Here is an 18,310-nt window from a genome sequence, read left to right as displayed (position 1 = left end):
TCAATTCTGGAGAGGAGGAAACAAACAAGTTATGTGGGATAAGCAGTCAGGCCTTGGTCCCCACAGGGCTCAGAGGAGCTTATTGGCTAAACTAGAGGCGTGGTATACACTCCATCAAGTCGACAAGTTTATGATTCTTGCTCAATATTTTAGTTAAGAAAGGATTATATCTCCCTTGGGGTACAGGGTGTTATGAACTAGATAAGGAGCCATCATGTAGAATTTGGGACAGAGAAAAAGTACTTTGTCCTGATTTGCCTCTCCACCAAGACAGGTAGGGAAAAGAAGGGGGCCAAGTTCCTGTCCCCTGGATCATAGAAGAAAGGGACAGAGGCCAGCGATAAAACGGGCTTAGGCATTATCGCATCAGTAAATCTCCCTGCTGCATTTCCCTGATGACCTCTGAGAGACAAGATGAATTGACAGCTATTTTTTTCCGGCTTTATTGAGGTATTCTTGACAACAAAATTGTGATATATTTAAAGTGTACAACATGATGATTTGATATACATGTACATTATGAAAGGATTCCCACAATCAAGCTAACTAACAAATCCATCACCTCACATATTTACTTTTTTTTCTTTCTTTTTCTCTTTTTTTTTTTTTTTTTTTTTGGTGAGAACACCTAAGATCTACTCTCTTAGCAAATTTCAATTATTCAGTCCAGTACCATCAACTACAGCCACCATGTTATGCATTAGATCCTCAGACTTTATTTGCTCTATAACTGAAAGTTTGCGCCCTCTCCCCATTTTTCTCACACCTCCACCGCCCCTCCCCCAGCCCCTGACAACTATTAATTATTGAACAGTGTTCAGGTGATCAAAAAGTTAATTTTGACAGAGAGAAAAGAGAAGAGGGGACTGAAGTATATTTAACAACAACAACAAAAATCTCCCTTTCTATAAATGTGTTATGTGTGTGACAGACAAAGCTTCCAGAACCCAGTGGACAAGGCGGAAACTGAAATGTAAATACCCTTTTAAGGCAGAGAGTTTGGTAGACAGCTTAAGTGGAGGTAGGTGGGCGTTTGCCTTCTTAATTACAACTCCTCTGGGAGAGGGTTGACCAAATGTATGTTGATCTTATCGGAAATATTTTTATTTCAAACATAAGAAATAAAAGATTATATTCCTGCTGGCTCAAGCTAGCTTGATAATTTAATGTTAATTTGCAGATGAGAAGTTTTATAAGATAAACATTAGGCAGAGATGTTTTGTATCGGGAGGAAGTACTGTGCAGCAAATTGCACCAAGTTCCTTATTTGGAGCAAAAGCAGATTTCAGTTCGTGTGTGTCTGTGTGCAAACTCTTTGGAAAATAGCCATGTGTAATTCCTTTTGAGCAACCTCTTAGCTCTTTTAAGATACACCCGAGACAGTGCAGTATTACCTTTTTATTCCATTAGGTGATGATTTCAGGCTGCACTGGTGCTCTCTAATGGGCACCGACAGAGCCCATTTTGGGTTCTGACCAAGTCTGGTTTTTAATATTGGTGCGAACAAAATCATCAAAGCCAGCTGCGTCCACATGGCCGGGGATGGGATACAGCACCGTGTGTTATTTTAACATTATGGGGAGTGTCTCAAGTTCTCACCTTCACAATTTAAACATCTATGAAAAATATTGCTCTGGACTTAAAAGTAGGTTCATTGTGAAGAATCAGTTACCCAATCTCATGCTTTGGGAGTCTAGTTTGATCTTTGCTTAAATCTATTTCAAGATTTTGAGAAAACAGATTCCAAGATGAATGTCATGCTTTCGTACCTCAGAGAATACTTTGATGCATTTCTAAAACAACATATTCTAGCATAGTTGCAGGCATACGTAATATAATTGAAAAGTGACTGTTGATAGATAATATAGCTCAGGAGCCTCGGTGTAATACAGCCCAACTAACTATGTGTGAATTTTTAACTATATACAGGGCTCACTAGCTATTTTGGACTGGCTAAATGGGGAGAAATGGGTGTACTTAGTCATAATCATACCGGCGCTTTTTTCTTAACAGCTTCCATAAGGGCCTCCACTAGCACATATAGTGTGCTTTTGTAAAACTTAGAAAAGACATCCTTCTGGGTAGACAAATTACCACTCCCCCACCCCCCAAAAAAGCCTCCTTATACGTACCCCTGGTTAGCACGTATCATACCTCCCTCCTCTCTAACCTTCACGTGGTTTTCCAAGCCGGCTCTGCTGAGGTGCGCACTTCTGTGCCTTGGAGGCAGCAGCATTGTCTTCACTTTACTGAGGAGGAAACTGAAGCTCAGTGAACGCCTTGCTCAAGCACACACCTTTGTAGGTGAGGCGCCAGGGCTGAACAATAAGAAGCATGGTTCACACCAAACTGTGCGAGGCAATGCTGCTTCGAGGAAGCTGACACGTGAATTTAACGGGAGTTTATGCCTGCAGCTGAGATACCTGGGACATCAATATTCACTATCATTTTCATAACGGCACAAAACTGTTATCTCTTGTGACATGAAGGGAAAGTATTCCTGGGATCTCAGTGGAAAGACTAATGAGATTAATTCAAATTCAGGTTCAGTAAACATTTGTTGCATGCTAAGTGTGGTAAGTGCTAAGTGACGTGAGAGATGAAAAGGCAACACAGCCAAGCAAGATCCCTTCATTAAAGCAAGTGCCACTCACACAGAGACAGACCTAGGGGACTGAATCTATTTGTGGCTGACTTCTGTTGCCCAGATTGCCACACCGTAGCTTCTGTTTGCACATGCTCGTCTACAAGGCAAGCTTGTCAGTCCTACTTCAAAAGTTAGACTCGTATCTCCCTCCCCTTACCCCTGGGTGGGCTTTGAGCCTGCTTGGACTGAGAATACAGCAGAAGTGAGGCTGCATTGGAAAAGGCTGAGCAGCTTTCCCTGTGTTCACTGAAGCACTATTTCTTGGAGCTCTGAGCCTCCAGATAAGAGATCCAGCAACCCGACTGTCAGGTGGCCCTGTGGTGTGTGGGTGCTCTGGGTGACAGCAATGGTCCAGAAGTTATCCTCACTCAGGCGCCAGCCATGTTGAGACCAGGGCGCTAGATGATTTCAGTCCTCAGCCATCGCGAGTCCCTGGCATTGGGTTCCAGACATGGAGCAGACATAAGCCATCCTTGGGGTACCCTGCTCCGTTCCCATGGGATCCATGAGCATATTAAAATGCCATTGACTTTGAGGGCGGTTTGCTCTGCAGCAATAGTAACGGGACCATCATTCTCCCAAGATAAGTCTGTAGTTGTGAGAGGCAGGGGCGTCTAGTCACGGGCTGCATCATATGCATCTTTTTCCCTCTTGCTTTATCTAGCACTTTTCATAAAAAGGAAACAAAAAGACTGGGAGATTAGTAAACCAATCTACCTAAACGTCATATTTCCCAAGTGGTTTCTAACTAGAAATCCTGTAACAGTATTTTCTCAAATTGAGCAAAAATATATATAAAATGTTCCAAAGGAAAGAGTACAATATGTTTCAAGACAAATGAACGTTAAAAAAAAATTCCCAAGACACTGACTCCTTGATGTCATTTTAAACACTAACAGGAGATGAGGAAGCGTTGTCATTACTTCTATTATATATTATTTGGTGCCTGAGTTATATTTTATCCAAGATAGAAAAACCTCCATTTCTGCCCTCAGGGTGTACGATTTAAATCAGAGAAACATTTTAAGTGTCTCTGACAGAACACAGTGTTCTGGTTTTTATGCTGATTTGGAAGTTTTCAAACAATCTAATCACCACAAAGTAAAGATATCAAGTGAAACGGAAAGCAATGACAAAACTCTCTCCAGAGTTTCAAGTCTTTATTTCAAAAGGATAACTCTCTATTTTCAGTTCTTCATAAACGAAGCCAATTGCCTTCTCCGTAATAGTTATAAGAATTACAAGATGCTGAGTTCAGTGATGCGCAGAGAATAGTTTAAATGAATGTTAAAAAAAAAAAAAAAGACATCTTTGGAACTTGGCTGTACATATGTTAAAAAAATAAAAACATAAAATCTACTAATTAGGTGCAAGGACAATCTGGATTAGTAATAAGTCCAAATCACACATTATGGTAAGGAAATGTGATTTTATTACTTTACAATGAAATAAAATGATTTCTAAATTAGAAAACTCTTTCTAAAAACACTCACATTTGCATGAGTATTTTTTTAATTAAATGGATAATTTACAACTTGCATCGTTGATCACCTGACCCCCCTGCCCTTCCGTACACCCTGGCCCCTAGTGTGCTGAGAACTTCCTTTTGCTAAGAACTCGACAAGCAGCAAACGTCAATCTTGTGACTTGTTACTAGCTTAGGTGGTGTGGGGAAGTCTAGTCTAGTGGAGACGGGGATACCATCCTTGTGCTCCGGGAGCTTAAATTCTGATTGAGAAGTTATTTATAAGAAACAATTATCTAAGACTACAAAGTGAGTTAGAATTCAACTTTGTGCTATAGGAATTCTGAGAGACATCAGATCCAAGGAATTGCTCAAAGCTTCTTGGATGACATTGCCTTGATGGCAGTAGAAAAGCAGACACTTTAAATATCTGAGGACATGGAACTCTATTTGGACAATAAGACATGAAAAATCATATTTAAATTACCTTCTATATTATAATAGTTTGATTAAGAAAAACTTTTCAGGTATAACAAAAGTCCAGACTAGCATCTAGATACAAGATGATTTAACTGAAGCCAACTGAACTAATGAGATTTAAAAATTTCAACTTGTAAAATCATCACACACACAAACACACACACACACACACACACACACACACACACACACACACACCCTATATAGTATGGATGGTTCAAGTATCAATGTTAACTATCATCAATTATTGATTATGGGGGTGAGTTGAGAATTTCATGGCTTTCTCTGGGACACGATACTGGAGAAAAATAACAGCCTTAACCTCAAAAGACATGATTTTGCATCATCTTGATGCTACTTTCCTAGTTTTGTGGTTGAGGGAGCCATTTAAACCTCTGTAAATCAATTTACGTTAACAGTGAGTCTCGAACACCTATTAAGATAGGGAAATGTATTTTTAAAACTTTATAGTCAAATAAAATAATTTTAGCCCTTAGAAAATGATTTTCAAGTACAAGTTGGAAGACCTCTAAAGATTTCTTATCTGTGAAACAGACATGATGACACCCCCCTCGTGGAGTTTTTGTGAGCACTAAATAAGATGAAGTAAGTGAAAGAATTTTAAAAGGACATTTGATACATAGATTGTAAGATTTTATTATGATCCTATAATTTTGCTTTCCAGAGGCATTGAGAAAAAAAAGAAACCATCTTATTCTGGAAATAAGGATTCTATTCTGGAAATAGTATCAAACCAATAGAGACATTTTGATCATCTGCAATGCTGCCCTCTTTTCCTGGTTTGGAGAATTTTATGAGGATGATAGCATATCTTGATGTTAAAAATTAATTAAATAATTTTGAGCAGTTGACTTCAGATGGGCTTTAAGTTGGAATAAAATGTAGAGTATTTGTTTGATTATCTAACATGATTCCTAACCCCGTAATTTAGCAGCCCTTTTTCTCAAAGAACTACTAAAGGGTTTAGTTTCCATACAGATTGCTAGTGTGTGTACAGGAAGAGAAGAAAAAAACAACAACAACAAAGAACAAACTTAATGCTTGAGGAAAAAGTCAATCACTCTTTTTTTTTTTTTTTTTTTTTGGAACATTTACAAAAGTAAAGCAACTGAGTTTCCTTCCAGTCCCACTGGGGTCAAATAGTTGACTTTGGCCTCTGTCATCATAAATGGCTTGTAACTCCATTTGTATTTCCCTTTGTACTTCCCTTGGTGCTCCCCAAAGGGGACACACCACACTCTGGGGGCTGTTTTGTTTTCTTAGTCGTCTTGAAGCCAAATCCATGCAAAGGCTATGGAACTCCCAACGGTGGCCCTGGGCTTCCACACTGATATTTATGTCAGGGTTTTACCCAGGATATTCTAAAAAGTGCACAGAGTTTTGAGGTTCTTCCTTGGAACTTTGCAATCTTGAAGAGCACATTTGATGTTCTTGTTTTGATAGCTTCCCAGAGTGTGCAAGAGAAAGTTCAATGTATTTGATAACTTGGAGCCAATCTACCTTTTAGTGTTGTCTCTTGCCCTCTCCACAGTTTCCGCATACGCAACTGTCTGCTTCACCCACTTCTGCCATACTTTGCTTTCATGCTTGTCTCAGGTTAAGCTCTCCGCCAGGAATACCTTTTTTTCTCTTCTCTGCACAGCAAAAGTCTGTTCATCCTCTCATCCTCTCTGTGTTCGAAAGCTGCGCCCCCTCCACTCACCTTTATAAAGTCTTCTTCACTTATCCTAAGGCAGGATTAATTATGAGCATGTCACAGATATTATATAGGCTTCTGTTAGAACAATTATCACAATACGTGTCAATTTATGTGTTAGTGTTTCTAGTTTATCCAATAGAATGTAAGCATCTTGAAGACAGAAACTTGCTTCACAAATTCTTATCTCTTTTCCTTCAGAGACTGGCTAGATACCAGTTATGTACTAGATATTTCCTAAACATTAAATGAAAATATTTTAAAATGTATACCAAGTTTGTCAAAAGGAGAAAATATACTCTTCTCTTCACTAGTAACATGACAAAGGCACTGCACTTCCTCTGTAGAGCATATGGGATCATGTATATGAACAGATTTTGAAAAGCATAAGTCATTGCATACATATCAGATATTTTGGGTTCATTCACCTGATTCATTCGTTCCTGGACAGGCAGTAGAGCTTAGAGGTGAAGAGCATGGAGCTCTCTGCTGACGGTCTGGGTTGGAATCCCGACTGCATCACTTACTAACTGTGTCCTTTTGGATAAGACAATTAATATCTCTATGCCTCCATTTCCTTGACTATAAAACGGGATTCGTTTCTTAGCTAATTGCTAGTGTGCATGTAGAAAAAGAAAAGGTGACAAAACTTAAAATTTAAATTACAACTCTATATCATAGCGTTGTTATGAGGCTCTAAAGGGGTTAACATATGCAAAAAATACTTAAATAGGCCTGCCACCTGTAAGGGTAGACAGATGGCAGTTAGCTGACATTGTGGAGTCTTCATTAACAAAAATATTTATAGAGCGTATCCACTATGTGATAGGCACTGTTCTATGTAAAACAAACCAATAAACAAATAAAATATGACTTATGTGCTATGGAGAAAATTAGAGCGGGGAAGGGGGAGAGGAAGGAAGGGATTGGCATTTTAACAGCGTGGTCAGGGAAAGTCTCTGTTGAAAATCACAGGTGTCGCCAAGGAAAGATTGTTCTAGATGGAGGAATAGTAAGTGCACAGGCTTCAGGCGGGAACGTGGGTGAAGTATCTGGAGAAGAGCTATGGCTGGTGTGGCCAGGGAGCAGTGAGCCAGACGGGAGGAATAAGGGATCAGGTCCCGAGGGCCAGAGGCTGATCCTGAAGGGCGTGGAGACCTGGCCTTTGATGCTGGCTGGCAGTTTTTGAGGAGAGGAATGTGATCTCCTGAATTTAATAGGCTCCACAGATTTAAGGACAGGTAGCCACTGGAGCAGGAAGACTAAGTAGGAGGCTATTGTAATACTCCAGGCTCTGATGCTAGTAATCATTTTCTGCTGATTTCAAACAAAAACGTCTAATGAACAAACACTGCATGTGCATGTATTAGTGCTTGTTCACATTTTTTTTCACTGTTTTCTCCCTGGAGACAATATGTTAGAATCTAATTTAGTTATTAAAATCCTCACTCATTTGATTTCTAGTCCTGGTGATTGAGACTTGTTTAGTGGTCTTACTTTCACATTTTGTGATATCTTACTATAATACACTGCATGAAATTTATATAAGAAACCAAATGCAATTAACAGCTGTCTCTCATCCTATCACACTCCCTTTGTACTTACCTCTGCATTCGGTCATCAAATAACAGGAATATTCTGAGTGGCTTAGGGTAGCGGCAGGTTTTACTATAAGTCTAGGTGGGAAGAGAAATCTGTTTATATGTGATTCATATATTATCCCTTTTATCTTGTCCATTTTGTATTACCTTTGATAATGTAACTCATTTTTCCTTCTACAAAAAAGCTATCAGCTTTTAATATCTTTTATTCTTTTTTCTCTTTTATTCACACTTTCTTGCCACCTGCTTTGCCCTCTTTTTGTCTCCTTTTCTCTACTTCCCCTATCTTGACTATCCCCCACCCCTGAATGTAATTGTTAGTGATGATTGCTATTTCAATTTTTAAAATATATTTTCATAAGTTTTCTACATTGACAAGTTGTCATTCTTTATAGTCATATTTTACTTTTTTATTTCCTACAATGAGTTTAGATGTTAAGTGCCAAGGTAATTTCTTGATGAGCCCTATATAAATATTCACAAGTATGTTTATCTGTCCTGCAGTGCACACTGTAGAGTAACAGTATATATTAGACGATGATTACTCTGCTGAGTGTTGACCTTCCAAATGCTCGGTGACAAATAACTCTCAACGAACTTTGTACTACACTGTTTATTTGGACTGCGAATTGTAGTTCAATCATGAGAAATGTTTATTTTCCCACCCATCTGTATATTTAGTTATGCTAAAATATTTCATTACTATTTTTTTAACCTGAGCTGCTGATCGAGGGGGTGAAAGAGAAAATAGATGTACACTTATTGTTACAAACCTCTGGAAAAAGTAACATGGAGACAAACATTAAAAAGAAAAACAAAGGTCAGCATGAGTTGCCCCAATTTTATGAACTGAGACTGAGAGTTCACAGATGACTAATTCAGGGACAGATATTTACAAAAGCCAGCTGGGTTGGGTTAAATGTCCAAGCAGAATTCAAGAGAGATGTGCACACCATTTTGCTGACTTTCATCCCCTATTACCACAGACAGCAGCACCTCAGGTACCTGTATAGGATGGCGGTGGTTTCAGATGCTTACAATCCTGAGTAGCAATGACAGCACCTGAAGTACAATACGCCATCATAGAATGGTCTCCTTTGTTGCACAGAAAGAATCCTGTAAGAACCCAATTAGGTACGTGATGTTTGATGAGGGAGGTGGAGGTTAAAGACAAGAATGGACAGGCTGACAAAGCACCACTCTCTTAGTGTGGTCAAGATAAATTCACTGCATCTGTTTTTCCAAATTGATATACCTGTTTACGTGCTTTTGTGCAATAATTCCTTGAGAAAGTCTTGTTCAGATACAACATATCCTACTTCCACCTGAGGGAAGCTTAGTCTCATTTTCAATTTTCCAATTCAAAACAACTGTTCTAAAGCGAAAGAGTTGACAAAGGTGTTTTAATTAGAAATGATTTTGTGGGTTCCAGGATATTTGAGGTAAAATTATTAAAATATTTGCAAGAGAGGTTGGGCAATTGGAAGCAGGTTGGGTTAATATTAGTTGTATTTGTTTTCAAAGCACAGAAACAACATGATGCCAATGGCTCAGTTAATTTCTAGTGCTATTTCTGCTTCCCATCACTTTGGATAAAGCAGCAAATTTCAATAATGTTAAGTGGCTTCAGGCAAGCATTTTTTCATTAAAATGTTTTCTATTGGTATATTTGTGGGAATGGGGGGAGTAGATCGATGGACTAAAACCTAAACCAAAATAAATAAATAAATAAAACTTCCAAAACAATAAGCCCCCAAAGTACTGACAATTCCCTGTGAGCAATGTGGAACATTCTCCCCGAACAAGAAAGGCAGACATTTTGACTTTACACCAGAGAATGTCCTCTTCTCTAACATCCAGAATGACGGATCTGGGACCCTGAAGCAATTACTGGACATGTGTGGGGACAGAGCCCCAAAAAGCAGTTTCCAGGCTCTTGGCCTCACAGAGAAAGGTGCTGGCTCAGGTAGTAAATGGTCATCGACTGATCAAATGGCCATCAGCTGTGGCTAGTTGGCCGTCAGCTGTAACCAGTGAGTCATTGGCCACTAATATAACTGCCGTGGCTACGCTAGCAAAAAAAAGGGGGAGCTAGCAAGAAGATGGTGGCTGAGCCTGCAAGCGGCACAGTGAGGGTTGAGAATTGTGTTGCTCCTGGTTCCTGTGTCTCCAACCCAGCCGCCAGCGAGAGTATAGTGGTGTGACTCCCCTACCTATGGCTCCGTGGGTGTTCCTTTTTGGCCTCACCATGTCCTGCGTTCTTATTTGGGGAGCTGAGACCCCGCAGACTCCGCAGGCCGCCCTGCATGACAACATGTATACATATATATCATTAGCCCAGACTTCTTCACTCTAGAGGCATATTTTCCACTTTCCTGGGAGTCCTGCCCCCGGATATCCCACTGGCACTCCAAACTCAGTCTGTCGAAAATGGAACCACTCTTTGATGTCTCACATTGTATTCTTCTGTTATTTCCTGTCCCAATTATGGTATTACTAGTCACCCAAGCCAGAGTACTTAACATCTTTGGTTCATGCTTTTATATTCAACTGACCACTGAGTCCTATAGATGCTTACTTTTACTGTCTGTAAAAACTGTCTATTCCTCTGTATTGCCCTTATTTTCCTGCTCACATTGCTCAATTATAGACAAATGTGTGTGTGTGTGTGTGTGTGTGTGTGTGTGTGTGTGTGTGTGTTTTGAGTATATTCTACGTATGTGTCAAGCATATTGGAGGGCACTGGGAATACAGGACAAAGAAGACAAAGTCTGCATCCACTCACCTGAGCCAAGTTTTTCACCTTTCTCCCTTCCACACAGACCTCCTGCCATGAAGATCACTCTAAAATATGGATGCATTACTCTATGGCTTGAAATTGGCTCTTCATTGTCTATAAGATAAAACCCAATTCTACACAAAGCTCTATAAGACCAGGTTCCTGCCCACATTTCTAGTCTCACCTCCCCTTATTGGCCTCTCCTCCTCTCTCACAATTTATGTTCTAGTCGTGTTGAAGTGGCTTCATGCTTTTCGCACATCCATGCCTTTTTACAATGCTGCCCATGTCTGGAATATTCTTTCTTTACAGCTTCATTTAAAACTCCAATCATGTTGCATTAGATCTATTGTACAATGAGAAATAAAAGGAGTGACAAAGAACTGTCTTACCCTTTTCTTTACTTTAAAGATAATCTCCCATGGTGGCTACACTAATTGTGGGGAGCCATGATTTCTTGTTTATTCTGTAACCTTGCAGACTGGCTCAGTTTTAGCTCTTAAGGCGTTGTCTCTGCTTACACCTGGAGGGTGCTTGCAAGCTGCTAAGGAATGAGGTGGGAACGGCCAGTTCCTGGACACAGATCACTGATGATTATCAGGGTAATTGGTGGGCTTTGTCATTGAGATAATGACTTTGGGAAAGTTTCAGTGAGTCTGTAGTTCATATGTAAAAGTTGCAAATTTTACTTTCAATGAGGAAATGCTCACTCGTGATTGTTAAGCTGCACGTACACAGGTGGTTTATATTGGTAAAGGAAAGTAAACTCCGCGCTTCAGGATCACTGAAGACCGGCCGCATCATCATTTTGTGTGAGTGTCTTTTTTCATTCCCACTCACCCATTCAGGAACTGTTCGATTTGTGGCGGCTGGCACGCCACAACTAATGTACATTCCCAATTACCAGTGTACAAGAGATCCCTTTTCTCCACATCCTCTCCAACGATCGTTATTTCTTGTCTTGTTGATAACAGCCATTCTACCAGGTGTGAGGTGGTATCTCATTGTGGTTTTTATTTGCATTTCCTTAATAACTAGTGAAGTTGAACTTCTTTTCGTATTTCTGTTGGCCATATATATGTCTTCCTTGGAAAAGTATCTACCGCAGTTATCTGCCCGTTTTGTAATTGGATTGTTTGCTTTTCTGTTTCTGAGTTGTGTGAGTTCTTTATATATTTTGAATATTAATCTCTTCTTGAAGTATCATTTGCAAATATTTTCTCCCATTTTGTCGGTTGCCTTTTTGTTTTGTTGATGGTTTCTGTTGCTGTGCAGAAGCTTTTCAAGTTGACATAGTCCCATTCATTTTTTTTTTTTTTTTTGCTTTTGTTTTCCTTGCCTTGGGGATCAAGTTCACAAAAAATACCTCTGAGACCAAGGTCCATAGTTTAGAGGCCTATGTTTTCTTCTATCTGTTTTATTGTTTCAGATCTTACAGTCAAGTCTTTAAGCCATTTTGTGTTAATTTTTATGTTTGATATAAGGTAGTAGTCTAGTTTTATTCTTTGGCATATGGCTGTCCAGTTTCTCCACCACCATTTATTGAAGAGGATTTTCTTTCTCCAATATATATTCTAAGTGTTCATTCATGGATCATTAGATAAAGAAGATGTGATATATATATACAATGGAACACTATTCAGCCATGAAAAGGATGAAATGCCCTTTTTGACAACATGGATTGATCTTGAGAGTACTATACTAAGTGAAATAAGTCATATGGAGAAGGACAAAACTGTATGATTTCACTCACATGTGTAATATAAAACAAAAAGCAACAAATGAACTAACGAAACAAGCAAAAAACTCATAGATACAGAGAACAGAATGGCAGTTACCAGAGAGGAAAGGGGGTGGGTGGAAGGTAAAGTTGGTAAAGAGGATCAAATATACAAGGTCTGATAACTAAGTTCGTGAACTTGTTTCAATGATGCTACCAACCTTTTTTTGGTATTAGAGGGATTATTCATTATAAATTTGTACCAACTGGACAAACGTTAACCAAGTTTACTATTTGGAAGTGCTGAAAAGGCTGCATGAAAAAGTTAGATGAAAACAACCTGAACTTTTCGCCAACAATTCATGGCTCTTGCATCACGATAACGCACCAGCTCACATGACACTGTCTGTGAGGGAGTTTTTAGCCAGTAAACAAATAACTGTATTGGAACACCCTCCCTACTCACCTGATCTGGCCCCCAATGACTTTTTTCTTTACCTGAAGATAAAGGAAATATTGAAAGGAAGACATTTTGATAACATTCAGGACATCAAGAGTAATGTGACGACAGTTCTGATGGCCATTCCAGAAAAAGAGTTCCAAAATTGCTTTGAAGCGTAGACTAGGCACTGGCATCAGTGCATAGCTTCCCAAGGGGTGTACGTCGAAGGTGACCATAGTGATATTCAGCAATGAGGTATGTAGCACTTTTTCTAGGATGAGTTCTTGAACTTAATTGTCCAATGTCATATATGGTGATAGAAGGAAACTAAACTTTAGATGGTGGGCACACCATTTATTGAGAGCATTCAATAGATGTTGAATTATAATCTGTACACCAGATAGTTAACAGGTTGTTAACCAATGTTACCCCAATAAAGTTAATTTAAAAATAAAGAGAATGCTCCCAATATATTATCGTCAAGCATAAATTTTGCCGTAGATTTTTGGATGGTTACTTTTTTAATCCTTGCTTGCCAATTATTAAACATGATATATAGATGCTGAATTTTATTAATTTTTTCCCTAAAAATATTGAAATCATCTTTTCTTCCTTTTAAAATGTATTAATGTGATAATTCATTAATAATTTTTTTAAATGATGAAACCATTTTTTTATTCCTGGGATGAACCTAATTGGGATATGGGATAATACTTTTTACATCCATGGCTGGACTTAGTTTGTTAACTTGGATTTAGGACACTAGCATCCTTGTTAATTAGTGAGATTGGTCTATTATTATTATTATTATTATTATTATTATTATTATTATTATTATTTATCCTATAGCTATCTAGCTTGGTATCTAGATTCTATCAACTTTATAAAATGATTGAGGGAGATATCTCTATCTTTCAATTAACTGGAATTAGTTAATAGAATTGGGATTATCTATTTCTTTAATGTTTGACAGAACTCACCTCTAAATCTGTCTAGGCGTTGGGTTTTTTTGAGGAGAGGTTATCTACTGATTTAAACTGCCTCATCTGAAGCATAAATACTAAATTGCATTTTTCTAGAAAATTGTCCATTCATCTAAGCTTTTTCATCGAGACAAGACTGACGTAAAATTACAGGTGTATAACATAGCAATTGCTTATACATATATTATTGCAAAATAACCACTACAATAAGTCTAGCTAACATTCATCACCACAGTTACAAATTTTTTTTCTTGTCATGATAACTTTTATGATCTACTCTCTTAGCAACTTTCAAATATACCATACAGTATTATTAACTATAGTTATGCTGTGCATTCCATCCTCAGGACCTATTTGTTTTATAAGAGGAAGTTTGTAGCTTTTGACCTCCTTCACCCATTTCACCCCTGCCTCTGGCAACCTACCAATCTGTTCTCTCTGAGTTTGAAATATATTGACAAAAAGTTTTCAAGTGATACATTTTTTCTGCTTTATCTATAATTACTTCCTCTTCCATTTTTCCAGTATTACTTATTTTTGCCTTCTATCTTTTTTTTTAAAATCTTGCCTTGTCTCAATTTTTTCTAATTAGAGTTTTCAGTGAACTAGATTTGGATTATATTAATTTTTTTATTGTCTCCTTTTCTCTGTTTTCCTTGCATTTTGAGATATGTTCCCCAACTTATGTACCATATTTTGCCGTGTACACTAATGCGCACCCACGTTTTTGGCCCAAACTTTCAGGGAAAAAAATCTTTCGTTTTAATTTTTTAATTCAAATTTTTATTTGTTTACATTTAGGTAGTTGTTTTTTGTATTATAAAGGAAGTTTAGCATATCTTTTTTAACATATTATGGTACAAGAAATTTTATGTAACAAATAATTACAAAACATAAGAACAGATACAAGGTAAAAGAAATTTTATGTACCAGTAACAAATTTGTGATATTTACGCATAGTAGAAGGCGCAAAACTGTTCGTCGTTATAAGTTCATTGTAAGTTCAACAAAACCAATTATTGTATTCCAGGGTATTATTTTGCACATGGATATCGTTCTTGATTTCTAGAGTTACACTTTTAACTCATAAGCATAAATAAAAGAATTAAAAATATTTATATAGATACGGAATTAGTACTACTCATGTATAATGTGCATCCTTATTTTTCCCTCACAAATTTGGGCAAAAAAGTGCACATTATACATGGCAAAATACGGTATTTATTTTACTCTATTTTTTCTTTTGTATTTTACATAATGCATCCTTGTTACATTTTGTGCTTTTAAAAATCATTTATATTAATTATTTACTACATATTCCCACACATTTATAAGGTTTAAAATATGTTATAAGAAGCACTGAAGTAACCACTTTCAATCCAAGGAAGAATGTTATCATTCCCTGGTAATGTTTTCCGTCTGTTCTCCCCTCTTCATATCAAGCGCTTCCCTGCTACTCAGAGTTAAGTAATATTTGGAAGTTTACGTTTTTCATTTCCTTGACTTTCTCTACAGGTTCCATATACCTTTTCATCTTTATATAGATTAAACTATACTATGTATCCTCTGGCAAGGAGGTGGTGCAACTTAGTACGTTTTACAATTGTCAGGATTGTTGCAAATAGCTGTATAATGTTGCATTGTAGGATTATGCCACAGTTTAACTGTCAACTGCTAATAAATAGTTTGTTCTTCACAACTGTGCCACTATGAACATTTGTGTGTGTTTCCTTGCACACTTGGGCAAGTTTCTCCAGACCCTGAGTTCATACCAAGCTGTAGAATTGCTGAATCATAGGACATACACATTTCACACTTGGTTAGATAATGCTAAATTGTTTCCGAAATTTCTTTCGTCAATTTACATTCCTTTGAACAGTACATAATTTTCCCAGTTTTTCGTCATTCTTGCCAAGAGTTGATGTTGTTAACCTTTAAATTATTGCCAAACTCTCCTGTGGGAGAAGACCTTTTATTTTTCTTATTTATTTATTTATTTATTTATTTATTTATTTATTTATTTATTTATTTATTTTAAGGAGGGCGCAGCTCACAGTGGCCCTTATGGGGATCGAACTGGCAACCTTGGTGTAATTAGCATCACCCTCTAACCAACTGAGCTAACTGGCCACACCCAAGATCTTTTATTTTTGTTTTAATTTGCATTTCTCTGATGACTTCTGAGGTAGAGAATTTTTACAGATTTATAAACTTTTTTTCTTTTATGTGAAATATCTGTTCAAGGCTTTCACCTGCTTTTATCAATTTCTTTCTTACTGATTTGTACTGATGTCACGCTTATATACTAGATACTAAAATTTTATAAGTTATAAGTTTTGAAAATGGATTATCCCATTTTGTCACATCTTTATACCCTTGTTATGGTGTCTTTTGAATAGCATAAATTCATAATTTTAATGGAACCAAATTTATCAATAATTTTTTCTGTGATTTGCACTTTTTACATCCCCATCCAGAGGTCAGACCAATACCATTCTATGCTATCTTCTAAGCATATTATAATTTTAATTTGCAGATTTATGTTTCCTGTCTTATGCAAATATTTGCTAACTTGGCATTTTCCCTTGAAATTAATAAGCACAGTTAATTTATAATTTTTATGTGGTGATTCCAACAGCATCACTTTTTGTTGTCTGCTGTCTCTGCTTTTTTCTCATTCATTGCCCTTTGTTTCCTTGGGTCTTTGTTATCCATGGCTCGGAGCTGCTATTTTTCTTGGATATTTTATTGTAGGAGTCGTTGAAGTCCTAGGAACAAGATATCCTTGTTAGGACTGGCTGGTTTGTGGTTTGTAAACTCTCAGGGATGTTTTCCCTTTTACTTTGTTTGCTCAGTGCCAAAATTACTTTCTTGGATGTCAGCTGTAGGTAAGGGTTTATTTAGGATAATTTACACTCATATTGAGAGTTTAATCCTTTAAGGTCCCAACTTTATGGGGGAGGAGGGTCTCCTATTACACTTTCCCATCACCTGAGAGTGTGCCATAGTTTCCTCATCAGTGAAGTGGAGATAATATTAATAGAACTGAAAGTATTGGGTTTTGGTGAAGATTATAAAAGTTAATATAGATAATGTGTTCAGAACAGTGCCTCACATTTAGGAAGTGCTGTGTGTTTAGTATTATATTACACTTTTATTGATTGATTGATTGATTGATTGATTGATTATTACTGGGGGCCCTGAGTTTTGTGTTACGTCGCCTGCCCCATGAAGCCACCAATGTATGGCTTGATTCCGTCTAGGTGAGCAAAAGCCCTCAGGGCAAAAGAGAGTTAGGCTTGTTTTCCTCTACAGGTCTTGGCCTGGGGATTCCTTGTTAGAATTTGATGATTTTAAGAAATAGAATTATCTATCTCTCTGTCATTTATCTATGATCTTCTATCTATGTGTGTAGTCACTTTTAAGTTATTTTCAACAGCAATGTCGAGCCTGCCATATAACCCGAAACAGAACTCTTCTTATTTTTATATTTTTATCCCTATCCTCAGATTTTCTTTGACTCACTGTATTATCTTTCTAACTCTTGAAGATTACACGTTTCCAGCTTTTCATCTTTTTTAATATAAATGTTAAGTCTATAAATTTTTCACTATGTAACACTGTAGTGTTTGAAAGCTTAATGCTTTCATTACTGTCCACTTATACTTTTTTGCAATTTGTTATGATTTATTCTTGACCCCTTGGTGATCTAGAAGTACATTTTAAAATTCCAAAATGTGTTTTTATTTGTTATATTTTTCTTACATATTTCTGTTTTAATTGAATTTGTCTTCAGAAGGTGGTCTGTATTTTTTGATACTTATTGATGCCTAATAAGTCTTCTTTTTCATTTCTTATAACTTTCTAATGTTTTTACCTCTTTATATTTAAATATATTTTATAAGTTACATATAGCTCACTATATTTGATCTAACCAATAATCTCTTTTAATTAGTAAGTTTTACCTATTAATGTCCATTGTGATTATTTATATATGACTTATTTCTACCATCTTTTAGTTTTGTATCTAATTTGCTTTTTCCATGCTTCTCTTTTTCTTCATTTTTTTATTGCTTTTTTCTTTATTTCTTTTTCCATTTTAATAGTTTCACTTAGAATTCAACCTAAATACTTAAAATTTAAAGTTAGTATCATTACCCTCCTTTTAAAAAAGTTGTTTTCAGAAATCCTAATTTCCACATCTCTCTCTTTTATCATACATGCTCTTTTCCAAAATTTTATCTCTACTTTGTTCTTAATCCCCAAATTAGAGTTTATTATTACTCTTTTATCAGTTAATGCTTGTGTAGCTTTCTCCACAAATTTGACAGTTTCTTTACTGAAATATGAATTTGACTGGCTTATTTTTATGAATGTTATAAAAGCCTTTTTAGAGCCTGGAGCTCAGGCAAAGGAAAACAAGCCTCCTTCTCATCAATCTGTGCAGGCAGACTTCTCATTCATTCATTCATTTAT

Source organism: Rhinolophus ferrumequinum, chromosome 2 (assembly GCF_004115265.2).
Source record: "Rhinolophus ferrumequinum isolate MPI-CBG mRhiFer1 chromosome 2, mRhiFer1_v1.p, whole genome shotgun sequence".
Classification (NCBI taxonomy): domain Eukaryota; kingdom Metazoa; phylum Chordata; class Mammalia; order Chiroptera; family Rhinolophidae; genus Rhinolophus; species Rhinolophus ferrumequinum.
This window is presented reverse-complemented; position numbering follows the sequence as displayed.